Source organism: Jaculus jaculus, chromosome 18 (assembly GCF_020740685.1).
Source record: "Jaculus jaculus isolate mJacJac1 chromosome 18, mJacJac1.mat.Y.cur, whole genome shotgun sequence".
NCBI classification, from domain to species: domain Eukaryota; kingdom Metazoa; phylum Chordata; class Mammalia; order Rodentia; family Dipodidae; genus Jaculus; species Jaculus jaculus.
Genome location: NC_059119.1, coordinates 46,696,040 through 46,708,450, shown reverse-complemented (window position 1 = coordinate 46,708,450; position 12,411 = coordinate 46,696,040).

The following is a 12,411-nucleotide window of genomic DNA, read 5'->3' as shown; positions in this document are numbered from 1 at the left end:
CGCTTAACCGCTAAGCCATCTCTCCAGCCCAAGCCTGTACTTTTCAAGAGGTTCACCCACGCTCAAGGTGAGCACATTGACCTAAGTAGCCCATTCGGAACAAGTCAGCTGCTGTACTTACCTTAGTGTAGGTGGCACAAAGCACTCAACTAAAAGCAGCTCACGGAGAAAAGGATTTATTTTTGGCTCGCAGATTCGGGAAAACTTCATGATGGCAGGGAAAATAATGGCATGAGCAGAGGGTGGACATGGTCTCCTGGCCACCGTCAGTGGACAACAGCAGCAGGAGAGTGTGCTGAACACTGGCAAAGGGGGGTTGTCTGTGACACCCATAAGCCCGCCCCCAACAACACACTGCCTCCATCCAGGCTCCACATCCCAAAAATTGCCACCAGTTGGGGGCCAAGCATTCAGAACATACAAGTATATGAGGGACGGTTGATTTAGATCACCGCATTCTGCCCCTGGCCCACATAAACTCACAACCAGACATGATGTAAAATGCAATGAATTCAATCCAATTTTAGAAGTCCCTGTAGGTTTGTTTTGTTTTGTTTTGAGGTAGGGTCTCTCTCTAGCCCAGGCTGACCTATGTATTCACTATGTAGTCTCAGGCTGGCTTCAAACTCAAGCGATCCTCCTACCTCTGCCTCCCGAGTGCTGGGATTAAAGGTGTGCGCCACCACATCTGGCATCCCTATAGTTTTTAATCAATTCCAGTACGATTCAAACATCCCCAAAGTCTAAGGTCTTTTAAGTGAGCTGTAAAACAACAACAACAAAAAAAAAAACCCATAATGGCACAGAATAAATATTTACATTACCAAAGATGGCACTGAGCATACGAAGGAAAGATTGAACCAATGCAAGATCTAAAACAAACAGGGCAAATATTAATCAAGTTTCATAGCTCCAAGTCCAGCATCTCTAACCAATGACCAAGTCTGGAGTTCCTATTCTATCCTTGTAGCCGGGCTGCTCACAGCTGGGGGAATAATCCATGCCATGCCAGCAGCTCTCCTTGGCAGCCATCCACAATCCTGGCATCTCCAATGGGTCTCCACACAACCACGGTTCATCCTGATGGCTCCACTGGTCCTCCATACAGAAACTCCAACAGGTCTACTTCACGTCACCCAGTGGCCACTTCCAAAGCAACAAAACTGCATTGTAAAACCCAATGACCTCTGTTTCTTGCATTTGTTATACCCCATAATAGCAGGCGGGCTACCAAATTTGTCAGTTAAGGGGGAATAACGCCCACTTTGAAGAGCATGAAAACTCCTTCGACATGTAGGCTCCCTCACTTCAAGAGAGTTGGCATTCTTCCTGCTTCTCCAATGCAGAATAGCGGGCCCAATCTCAACTGTCTCAAATGATTGCGGCCCAATAGAAACTTTGATTTCTTTCTGTGCCATATCCCTCTGCTCACACCACCAGTTCATTTTCTATGCCACACATCACTGCACAAGTTGTCAGGACACATGAACAATGCAGTAAACTTCTCAAACAAACTTCTACTACTGTCCAGGCAAAGCTCTTTCCCCCTCATAAGCCAAACCTCACAGTCCTGTCTACAGTTAGGTCTTTCAACATGGGCTAGAGTGGTCCACCAAATTTTGCAAGGTGTCTCTTGAACCAACACTTCAAATCTTGCCACTTTCCTCCTGTAAATCCATTTCAAGTGACTGAAGCCACCTAGTCAGGTTTCTAGCATCCATGCCCACACTCCATCGGGACCAACTTTCTGTGGCAGTGACATTCGTGTGGCTGGCACAAAGCACCCAGTGCAAAGCACCTTGTGGAAGGAAAGGGTTTGTTTTGGCTTACAGTCTCGGGGGCGGGGGGACGCTTCATGGTGGCAGGAGAAAGGATGGCAAGAGCAGAGGCTGGGCATCAAGCTGGCAAGGGGAAGCTGATTGCACCCACAAGCCCACCCCCAACAACACACCTCTAGCCAGGCTTCAACTCCCAAACTGCCACCAGCTGGGTCCTTAGCATTTAGAATACATGAGTTAATGAGGGACAGCTAATACAGACCACCACATGAGCTTTAATAAGAACATATTGTGTGAGAGCTGGAGGGATGGCTTAGCAGTTAAGGCGGTTGCCTATGAAGCTTAGGGGCCCACGTTTGATTCCCCAGGACCCACACTTTAGCCAGATACACAAGGTAGTACATGTAACTGTAGTTTGTTGGAAGTGGTTGGAGATCACACTCATTCTCTCTCTCTCTCTCTCTTTCTCTCTCCTTCTCAAACAAGTAAATAAAAAAATTTTAAATAAAAATAAAAGAACTGCTCGGAAGGTGACCATGGCAGTGAGATTTCCCTTCCTCCCTTCTCATCGAGTTTCTGCCAAAGATTCAAGCTGCAGTGTTGCCGTAGACCATGAATGGAGCTTTCATCCTTCCTCCAATCCTTAGAAAAGGGCTTCAGGGGCTGCAGAGATGGCTCAGTGGTTAGAGGCGCTGGCTTGCAAAGCCTGACGGCCCGGGGTTCGATTCCACAGTGCCCACATCGAGCCAGATGCACAAGGTGGTTCATGTGAGTAGAGTTCATTTCCTGTGGAAGGAGACCCTGGTGTACCCATTCCCTCCTTCTCTTAAATAAATAAAGATTTAAAAAGAAAGAAAGAAAAGAAAAGGATTTCAGCATGTGTCTGACAGTCCAGGCATCTAGCTCTGCATGCCTTAGCACAGAAAGTATCAAGAGCCTATAGGAAAACTACTCTCTGGTACTCCCATACTAGAGGGTCTATTTTAATTATCTTTTAAAAGTTGGCTTTTATTCAGTGTCTGACTTCAGTTGCAGCTCATCTTGTTTCTTGCGGACCCTGAGTTCGTGAAGCCCTTACTAGATGTTAGGCACTCCCCTTACCCTGTGTTTTCCCCTTGTATTCCTTCTCACCTAGGTTGTTGGCCTAGTTTGTTCTCTTATCCCAGAAAAGACAAGTGACAGCAAAAGAGAAAAATAAGTGTCTGGGCTGGAGAGATGGCTTAGTGGTTAAGGCACTTGTCTGCCAAGCCTAAGGACCCATGTTCGACTCTCCAGACCCAACGTCAGCCAGACGCACAAGGTGACGCAAGCACAAGGTCGCACATGCTCACAAGATGGCACACGCATAGCTCAACTGCAGTGGCTGGAGGCCCTGGCATGCCAATTCTCTCTCTCTCTCTTTCTTGCTTACTCTCTCATAAATAAATTCCCCCACCCCCAATAAATGTATTCCTTGTGCAGAAGTTGCCTTGGGATAGAAAAAAAAAAAAATACCTGTGCTGGAGAGATGCTTCATGGTTAAGGTGCTCGCCTGCAAAACCAAAGGACCTTGGTTCAATTCCCCAAGACTCACATAAGGTAGATGCACAAGGGGGCGCATATGTCAAGTTCGTTTGCAGTGCCTGGATGCCCTGGTTTGCTTATTTCCCACCTCCGACTCTCTCTCCCTCTCTCTCAAATAAATAAATACAAATTAAATGTTAAAAAAAAATACCTAACTAGTGGTACAAACAAAACATTTGTAAGAAGAGATAATGAGAATAGGAAAGAGAAAAAAACTGGAAAAATTGAGAGGGTAGATATGTTGAGGCGTCCTGTGCTATATTCCTCAGGTTCATCTGGAAAGACAGGGAAGTCCCAGTTGCAGCTATGGGACTTGGGAACAGAGAAGAGAGATGCTTCTTGCATCATTTGTAGAGTCCCAAGAAGGCAGAAAGACCTTGGAAGAGAACTGGACGCTTGGCAAGTCCCATTTTAAAACTCGTCTTATTTAGAAAATCTAACGTGTATGATGGAAATGTCTATAGAAATATCTTTCAGGATTCAGTCGTGGACTCTGGCAGAAGTAGTGATCTGACCCCACAATAAATCACCCCTTTTTGTTTGCAGAGGCCTTCTGTAGTTGTTCAGTGTTCCCTGCCCCATCAAGACGAAAGCCAGCTTCCTTGTTCTCAAGAGGAGTCAAAAGACGGGCGTGGTGGTGCACGCCTTTAATCCCAGCACTCGGGAGGCAGAGGTAGGAGGATCGCTGAGAGTTCAAGGCCACCCTGAGATGGCAGAGTGAATTTCAGGTCAGCCTGAGCTAGGGTGAGACCCTACCTCAAAAAAAATCCAAAAATAAATAAAAACCAAGAGGAGTCAAATGAATGTATCAAAAGGACTCATGCAAACAGTTAAGAATGTCTCCAAAAGTACCAGCCTGAAAGAACACACTTAAAGACCATATTTCTCACTTCCCACCTCTCTAGTCACTGCACACCTGGCATCTCATAGGCCCTCCCAGAAAGTTTTCCCCAACCTCACCCCAGAGAAAAGGAAGGTGGAGAGCCAGAAATTAAGTGTTCTGACAGTGCAAAGATACAGAGGCTTGAAATACAATTTTTTTAAAAATATTTTTTGTTCATTTTTATTTATTTATTTGAGAGTGACAGAGAGAGAGGGAGAGAGAGACAGATAGAGAGAGAATGGGCATGCCAGGGCTTCCAGCCACTGCAAACAAACTCCAGACGCATGTGCCCCCTGGTGCATCTGGCTAACGTGGGTCCTGGGGAATCAAGCCTCGAACTGGGGTCCTTAGGCTTCACAGGCAAGCACTTAACCACTAAGCCATCTCTCCAGCCCTTGAAATACAATTTTATATTTTTCATCTAACGTATGGATTAGGGATTCTATCCACTGCTCACAGCTTATATTTGGCAGTGACGTTTCTTACGAAGAAGAAATGCTCAGCTACTTAAAGGTTTTCATCATAGGTGTCAAGATCCCAGAAACCAGATGGTAAATATAATTACCCAACTTAGGCCATGGAAACAATGCCAATAACTGAAGAACGAAGGTTCTCTCCCTGCAGCAAAATGTCCCTGTCCCCTGCCCTATGTGTGAACCCAGACATGATCAGAAAAGTGAGGAGACTGCATTTCAACATCCAACACCCTCTTTCAAAATTTATCGTAAGGGCTGGAGATTGGTTTGCAGTGGCTGGAAGCCCTGGCACTCCCGTTCTCTTTCTCTCTCTCTCTCTCTCTCTCTCTCTCTGTCTCTTTCCTTCCCTCAAACAAATAAAAATAAAATATTTTAAAAATTATCTTAAGCTCAATTATGATATGAACTCTCCTTTTATTTTATTAGATTTTATCTTTATTTATTTATGAGAGAGAAGAGAATGGGCGCTCCAGGACCTCCAGTCTCTGCCAACCAACTCCAGATGCATGCGCCACTTTGTGTATCTGGCTTATGTGGGTCCTGGGGAATTGTACCTGGGTCCTTTGGCTTTGCAGGCAATTGCTTTAACCACTAAGCAATTTCTCCAGCCCCAACTCTACTTTTAAGATCAATTGATTAAAAATATAGCTAGGAAATACACAGTAATAGTACAAATTAATTTCCTTTAACATATGCATATTTGACATCACAGTGGAATTTAGGCACATTTGGAAAGCAACCCATACTCTACTAATGGGGCTGGAGAAATGGCTTGGCGGTTAAGGCGCTTGCCTGGAAAACCTAAGGACCCAGGTTCAGTTCCCCAGGATCCACATAAGCCAGATGCACAAGGTGGCACCCGCGTCTGGAGTTCATTGGCGGTGGCTGGAGGCCCTGATGTGCCCATTCTCTCTCTCTCTCTCTCAAAAATAAATAAATAAATAAAAATATTTTTCAAAACAACTACTAAGCCGAATCATTTTCAATGAGTCTTGTTTAAAATAACCCAGTTATGGGCTGGAGAGATGGCTTAGCGGTTAAGCGCTTGCCTGTGAAGCTAAGGACCCCGGTTCGAGGCTCGGTTCCCCAGGTCCCAGTTAGCCAGATGCACAAGGGGGCGCACGCGTCTGGAGTTTGTTTGCAGAGGCTGGAAGCCCTGGCGCGCCCATTCTCTCTCTCTCCCTCTCTCTGTCTTTCTCTCTGAGTCTATCGTTCTCAAATAAATAAATTAATTAATTAAAAAAAAAATAACCCAGTTATGCGTGATGACAGTGTCTTGTAGAAATCTCCCTGCCTTCCACTGTGGGCTCGCAGAATTAATAGCCTGCCTCGCAGCAGATCGGCCTCTCCCGTTTGGGGAGTGTTCATCCCAGTTGAATCACAGCTTGCTTTTCGCCTTCCCATAACACCTTGCAACGTCACCAAATATTTGCTGGAGTTTGTGAAGGGCGGCTGCACAATTAGCAAACTGAAAAAGAGGCCTTCCTTCCCTTCCACCCACGCTCTGAGCACCTTCTGTTCCAAGCAGTCCGGAAGGCAGCTTGAGAACTCTTGATTGCTCCTCCAGATGATGAACCGTTCTTGGCACCGCAGCCCGGGGCAGGGATGGAAGAAGTTAAGGGAACGTTAGGCAGCGTTGCAGGCGCTGCCATATAACGTTGTCACTTTACGGAATTGAATTTATGAACGACTCCGTGAAGGTGAGTTGCTATGGTAACCAGCATTCTCCACTTTTATTTCTGCAAGGTCGGAGGGGGCCATTTCTACTTGGGACTACACGTATTTGGGTTTAATGAATAACTGCTCACGATCCTACCCCCATTTAACCAGGCTCAAGTAATGCTAGACCCGTGGAGGGCCCTTAGCAACCCTTGCATTTCGCCTCCTGGATTTATAGGTAGGAGAATTGAAAATCAGAGAAATGGGGCTGGCCAGCTAACCTTTCAGCCCAGAGACATGTTTCCCTCCAGAGTTCAGACACAGGGCCACTGCCATTTCCCACTAAGATGTTAAATCCTGTCCTAAAAATGGTCTTAGGACGCCGTGTCCACCAGAGTAAACACACTTTCATGGATTCAGAATAAAGTTTAAGACGGCAGTATTGGAGCCAGGGAGTGATTTGAGGGGGCTTCATATAGTAGATGAGCTCCAATATATAACATATATAGATTATCAGTCTTCAAAGAATTACAGTGAACTGCCATTTGAGAAAACATAAGGTAAAATTCCTTTAGTGATAAAAAAAAAAATTAACCTTTTGGGTTGGAGAGATAGTTCAGTTGTTAAAGGTACCTGCTTGCAAAGCTTGACTTCACAGATTCAGTTCCCTAGTACTTACTCAAAGCCAGATGCACAAAGTGGCGCATGCATCTGGAATTCATTTGCAGGGGCAAGAGTCCCTGATGCACCCATTCTCTCCTCTCCTCTCCTCTCCTCTCCTCTCCTCTCCTCTCCTCTTCTCTTCTCTTCTTCCCTTTCCCTCCCTTCCCTAACCTTCTCTTTTCTCTCTCTCCTCTTGCAAATAAACAAATATTTTAAAAAGATCATCTTTTAGGGCTGGAGAGATGGCTCAGCAGTTAAGAGTACTTACCATGCAAACACAAGGGCCTGAGGATGCCTGAGAGACTGCTTCAGTTTCATCCCCAGGACCCGCATAAATCGCGGGGCATGGCCGCACACACCTGTATCTCCCGCTATGTAGGGGAGCAGAGATCCGAGAATTGCCAGAGCGCATACAGGTGAACACATGGGGCACCATACGGGCACATGCGTGTGCATACACCACACACACACATGTACATATAGACCACATGACACATAACACATGCAAAAAAATTGTTTAGATTTTTTTCTATTTATTTGCAAGCAGACAAGAGAGGGAGAAGGAAAGGGAGAAGGTAGAGAGAGAACACGGGTACACCAGGGCCCCTTATCCCTGCAAACCAACTCGAGACACATGTGTCACGTTGTGCATCTGGCTTTAAGTGGGCACTGGAGAATCAATCCTGAGCCTACAGGCTTTGCAAGAAAGTGTTTTAACCACTAAGCCGTTTCCCCAGCCCATCCTGTAGATATTTTTCTAAGGCTTAGTTTCCTGAGCCAACAATGTTCATATAAAAGCATATAAAAATACTTCAGGTAAGAGCTTTCCTTCTAGTTAATAATTCACCAGTCCACAGACAATTTAGCGCCAGGGAGTTTCCACGGGGTTCCAGGAGAGAATGACAGGAGCTTTGAGTGTTTAATACTCTTCTTTTAAAAGCAAATCAAAATCTAAAATTAAAAATGAAATTAAAGTGTTTGTTCATTTTAAAGTGATGTAGTTAATACAAACCCTTTGTCCCCCCCCACCAAAAAAAAATTACCTCAGAGAGCTCATTAAAAATGTAGATTCAGGGCTGGAGAGATGGCTTAGCAGTTAAGCGCTTGCCTGTAAGCCTAAGGACCCCAGTTCAAGGCTTGATTCCCCAGGACCCACGTTAACCAGATGCACAAGGGGGCGCATGCACCTGGAGTTCGTTTGCAGTGGCTGGAGGCCCTGGCTCACCCATTCTCTCTCTCTCTCTCTCTCTCTCTCTCTCTCTCTCTCTCTCCCTCTTTCTCTTGCTCTGTCTGTTGCTCTCAAATAAGTAAAAATACCAAAAAAAAATTTTTTTAATGTAGATTCAGGAGCTGGAGGGATGGCTTAGTGGTTAAGGCACTTGCCTGCAAAGCCTAGGAACCCAGGTTCAATTCCCTACTGTCCATGTAAACCCAGATGCACATGGTGGTGCTTGCGGCTGGGGTTTGTTTGCATGGCTGGAGGCCCTGGCACACCCATTCTCTCTCTTTCCGACTCTTTTTTTTTTAATTTTTATTTATTTGAGAGTGACAGACGGAGAGAGAAAGAGACAGATAGTGAGAGACAGACAATGGGCACGCCAGGGCTTCCAGCCACTGCAAACAAACTCCAGATGCGTGCGCCCCTTGTGCATCTGGCTAACGTGGGTCCTGGGGAATCCAGCCTTGAACTGGGGTCCTTAGGCTTCACAGGCAAGCACTTAACCACTAAGCCATCTCTCCAGCCCTCTCTTTCTGACTCTTTCTCTCTCAATTAAATAAGTAAAAATAAGTTTTTTTAAAATGTAGATTCAACCTGCCATGGTGGCGCACGCCTTTAATCCACAGCACTCAGGAGGCAGAGGTAGGAGGATCGCTGTGAATTTGAGGCCACCCTGAGACTACATAGTGAATTCCAGGTCAGCCTGGGCTAGAGTGAGACCCTACCTCCAAAATAAAAAATAAAAAAAGAAAGAGGAGAACGAAGAAGAAGGAAGGGGAGGAGGAGGAGGAGGAGGAGGAGGAGGAGGAGAAGAAAAGAAAGGGATTTGCTGTCTCCGGAGTCTTTCTGGCTTCTGAACTGTTATACATTGTCTGTCTGGTACTTAGACAATGTCCCATATTCCAACCATATCATTAATGCATTAGCTCAACCCTCTGTATGAACTTAGTTTTCCAATTGACCCTCTGAAAATAATCAGTTCACCTCTCTTTTTGAAGTCCCACACTCAGCTCACAGGTGAGCTAGATAGACCTCAAGGTGTAGCCTAAGAGACCACGGATCTGTCCTGACTCTATATCCCCTTCTCTGCGAGTAGATCATTTAGAAGCCAGTGGCTGTGTGGAGACTTTTCATTGGGTCGGTGGTTCAAACAGCAGCCCGCTGACAGGGTATTTAAAGGTCTATCGCCAGGGCCCTATGGTTCGTACCCAGAAGGCTGCCGTAGGAATGCTCTAAGAGTGAGTTTCAGATTGGCCTAGAGGGAGAGACCCTGCAGATCAATCAATCAATCAATCTGACCACAAAAGGAAGCACCAAAGCCGTGCGTGGTGGCCCACACCTTTAATCCCAGCACTTGGGAGGCAGAGGTAGGAGGATTGCCGTGAGTTCGAGGCCACCCGGAGACTCCATAGTGAATTCCAGGTCAGCCTGGGCTAGAGTGAGACCCGACCTCGAAAAACCAAAAAAAAAAAAAAAAGCACCAAAATAGCAGTGCTGGGGTAGACTGGAAAGAACACAGGCCTATGTCCTTTGAAAGAAAGAGGCCGGCAGACCCAGGCTCAGCGTTGTTTGCATGCAACGAGAAGTTACTTCGAGCTGCTCGAAATTTATTTCCTCCCCTGTAAAGTGGGAAACCATCTCCCGTGGTTGTTGAAAGAGCTACAGTAAGGAGCGCATTGCAAATTGCCTACCAGTGGGCTCAGTAGATGATAAATGTCATAATCTCAGCAGAATTGCTTCGAAGCCGATATGGAAATTAAACCTCTGCCACTCAACACTGGAGTTTTGAGAAAGCCTGCGGGATAGTTTGCATGCGAGGCACTGTCGCCATCTAGTGGTTCACTGCTCCTTAGGCTTCCTGCCTGCCAACAGCCCCTTGATTTTTTTTTTTTTAATTTTTTATTCATTTATTTGAGAGCGACAGACACAGAGAGAAAGACAGATAGAGGGAGGGAGAGAGAATGGGCGCGCCAGGGCTTCCAGCCTCTGCAAACGAACTCCAGACGCGTGCGCCCCCTTGTGCATCTGGCTAACGTGGGACCTGGGGAACCAAGCCTCGAACCGGCGTCCTTAGGCTTCACAAGCAAGCGCTTAACTGCTAAGCCATCTCTCCAGCCAAGCCCCTTGATTCTTGTATTCATTTCATCCAGCAAGGATTTGTGAATGCCTACTATGTGCCAAGCACTTGTTTACCTGCTGAAGCTACCTACAGCAATGGACAACCCTGACCTGGTTCTTGCCTTTGGACAGGGTTAATTAAAGCAATACCAAAGGGCTGGAGAGATGGCTTAGTGGTTAAGGCGCTCGCCTGTGAAGCCTAAGGACCTCAGTTCAATTCCCTGGGATCCACGTAAGCCAGATGCCCAAGGGGACGTAAGCCTCTGGAGTTTGTTTGCAGTGGCTGGAGGCCCTGGTGCACCTATTCTCTCTCTCTCTCACTCTGCTTCTTTCCCTCTCTCAAATAAATAAGTAAAAATAAAATATTTAAAATAGTTTTAAAAAATATTTATAATATTTAAAAAAAACAAAAATTACCAAAATAAAATATTTGGATTAGACAGGCCTTTTTTTCATGAGAGAGGGAGAAAAAAAAAATTTGGCAGAGGGAGAGAAATTTGGCAGATTTGGCGCACCAGGGCCTTAGCCACTGCAATCTAACTCCAGATGCTTGTGCCACCTAGCGGGCATGTGTGACCTTGCGCTTGCCTCACCTTTTGTGCTGCTGGTTCACATGGGACCTGGAGAGTCGAACATGGGTCCTTAGGCTTTGCAGGCAGGCGCTTTTCCTATTAAGGCATCTCTCCAGCCCCCAAAATAAAATCTCCATCCATCTTGTGAAAAGAAACATGAAGAGAACAGGATCCTGTGACTATATATTAATGTTTCCCCAGCGGAAGTGACGTCAAAAACAAAAAGAGCTCAAATAAATAAATAAAAATAAACAAAAATAAAAATAAAAAATTTTTAAAAATGGAGCCAGGCATGGTGGCACATGCCTTTGATCCCAGCAACTTCGAAGGCAGAGGTAGGATGATTACTGTGAGTTCAAGGCCATCCTGAGACTACATAGTGAATTCCAGGTCAGCCTGAGCGGAGTGAGACCCTATCTCAAAAAAAAAAAAAAAAATCAAAAAAATGAAAAGAGTAGAACTTGGCCAAGAGACCCCATCATCTGTCAATCAATCAGCAGCCAATCATGAGGCGCTCGTCCTGAGCTGAGCCTCCTGAATCAGTCCTTGTTACCTATCGACACGTCACTTCATATATATCATGGCCGATTTTTTTTTTATTGTTATCCTCTTGCGGACACACTTGAACAAAGACGGAAAACGACTCGTCAGAGGTGAGAGCCACACCCAGTCGTTCTGCCTGTGAAAGCACTTGCTCTTTCCTCTGCCCATTCTGTCTACCCAATGCCAAACCCAGCTCGCTTTATTCCGCGTGAAAGGAAGTCACAAAAATGGGAACGTGAGGTGGCAGTTAAGGTGCCAGCCTGGGAAGCCTAGGGACCCAGGCTTGAGTCCCCAGGACCCAGATGCACGGGTGGTGCATGCATCTGGAGTTTGTTTGCAGTGGCCAGAGGCCCTGACACACCCGTTCTCTCTCTCTCTTTTATCTGCCTCTCTTTCTCTCTCAAATAAATAAATAAATTTATTTTAAAAAAATGTGAATGGGGGACTGGAGAGACAGCTTAATGGCTAAGGCGCTTGGTGTGAAGACTCAGGACCCACATTCGACGCTCCAGGTCCTACATAAGCCGGACACACAAAGGCCAGGCAAGCGCAAGGTCGCACGTGCCTGCTAGGTGGCGCAAGCATCTCGAGTTCGATTGCAGTGGCTGAGGTCCTGGTGTGACAATTCTCTCTCTCTCCCTCTCCCTCTCTCTCTCTTTCTCTCTTTCTCTCTGTCTGTCTGTCTTTAAAAAATGTGAAGGGTAGCTGGGCGTGGTGGCGCACACCTTTAATCCCAGCACTTGGGAGGCAGAGGGAGGAGGATCGCCATGAGTTCGAGGCCACCCTGAGACTACATAGTGAATTCCAGGTCAGCCTGCGCTAGAGTGAGATCCTACCTCAAACAAAACAAAACAAAACAAAAACCAAAAAAAAAAAAAAAATGTGAAGGGGGATGGAAAATAAAATAACAACAGGTCATGTCCAAAGGGAAGAAAGG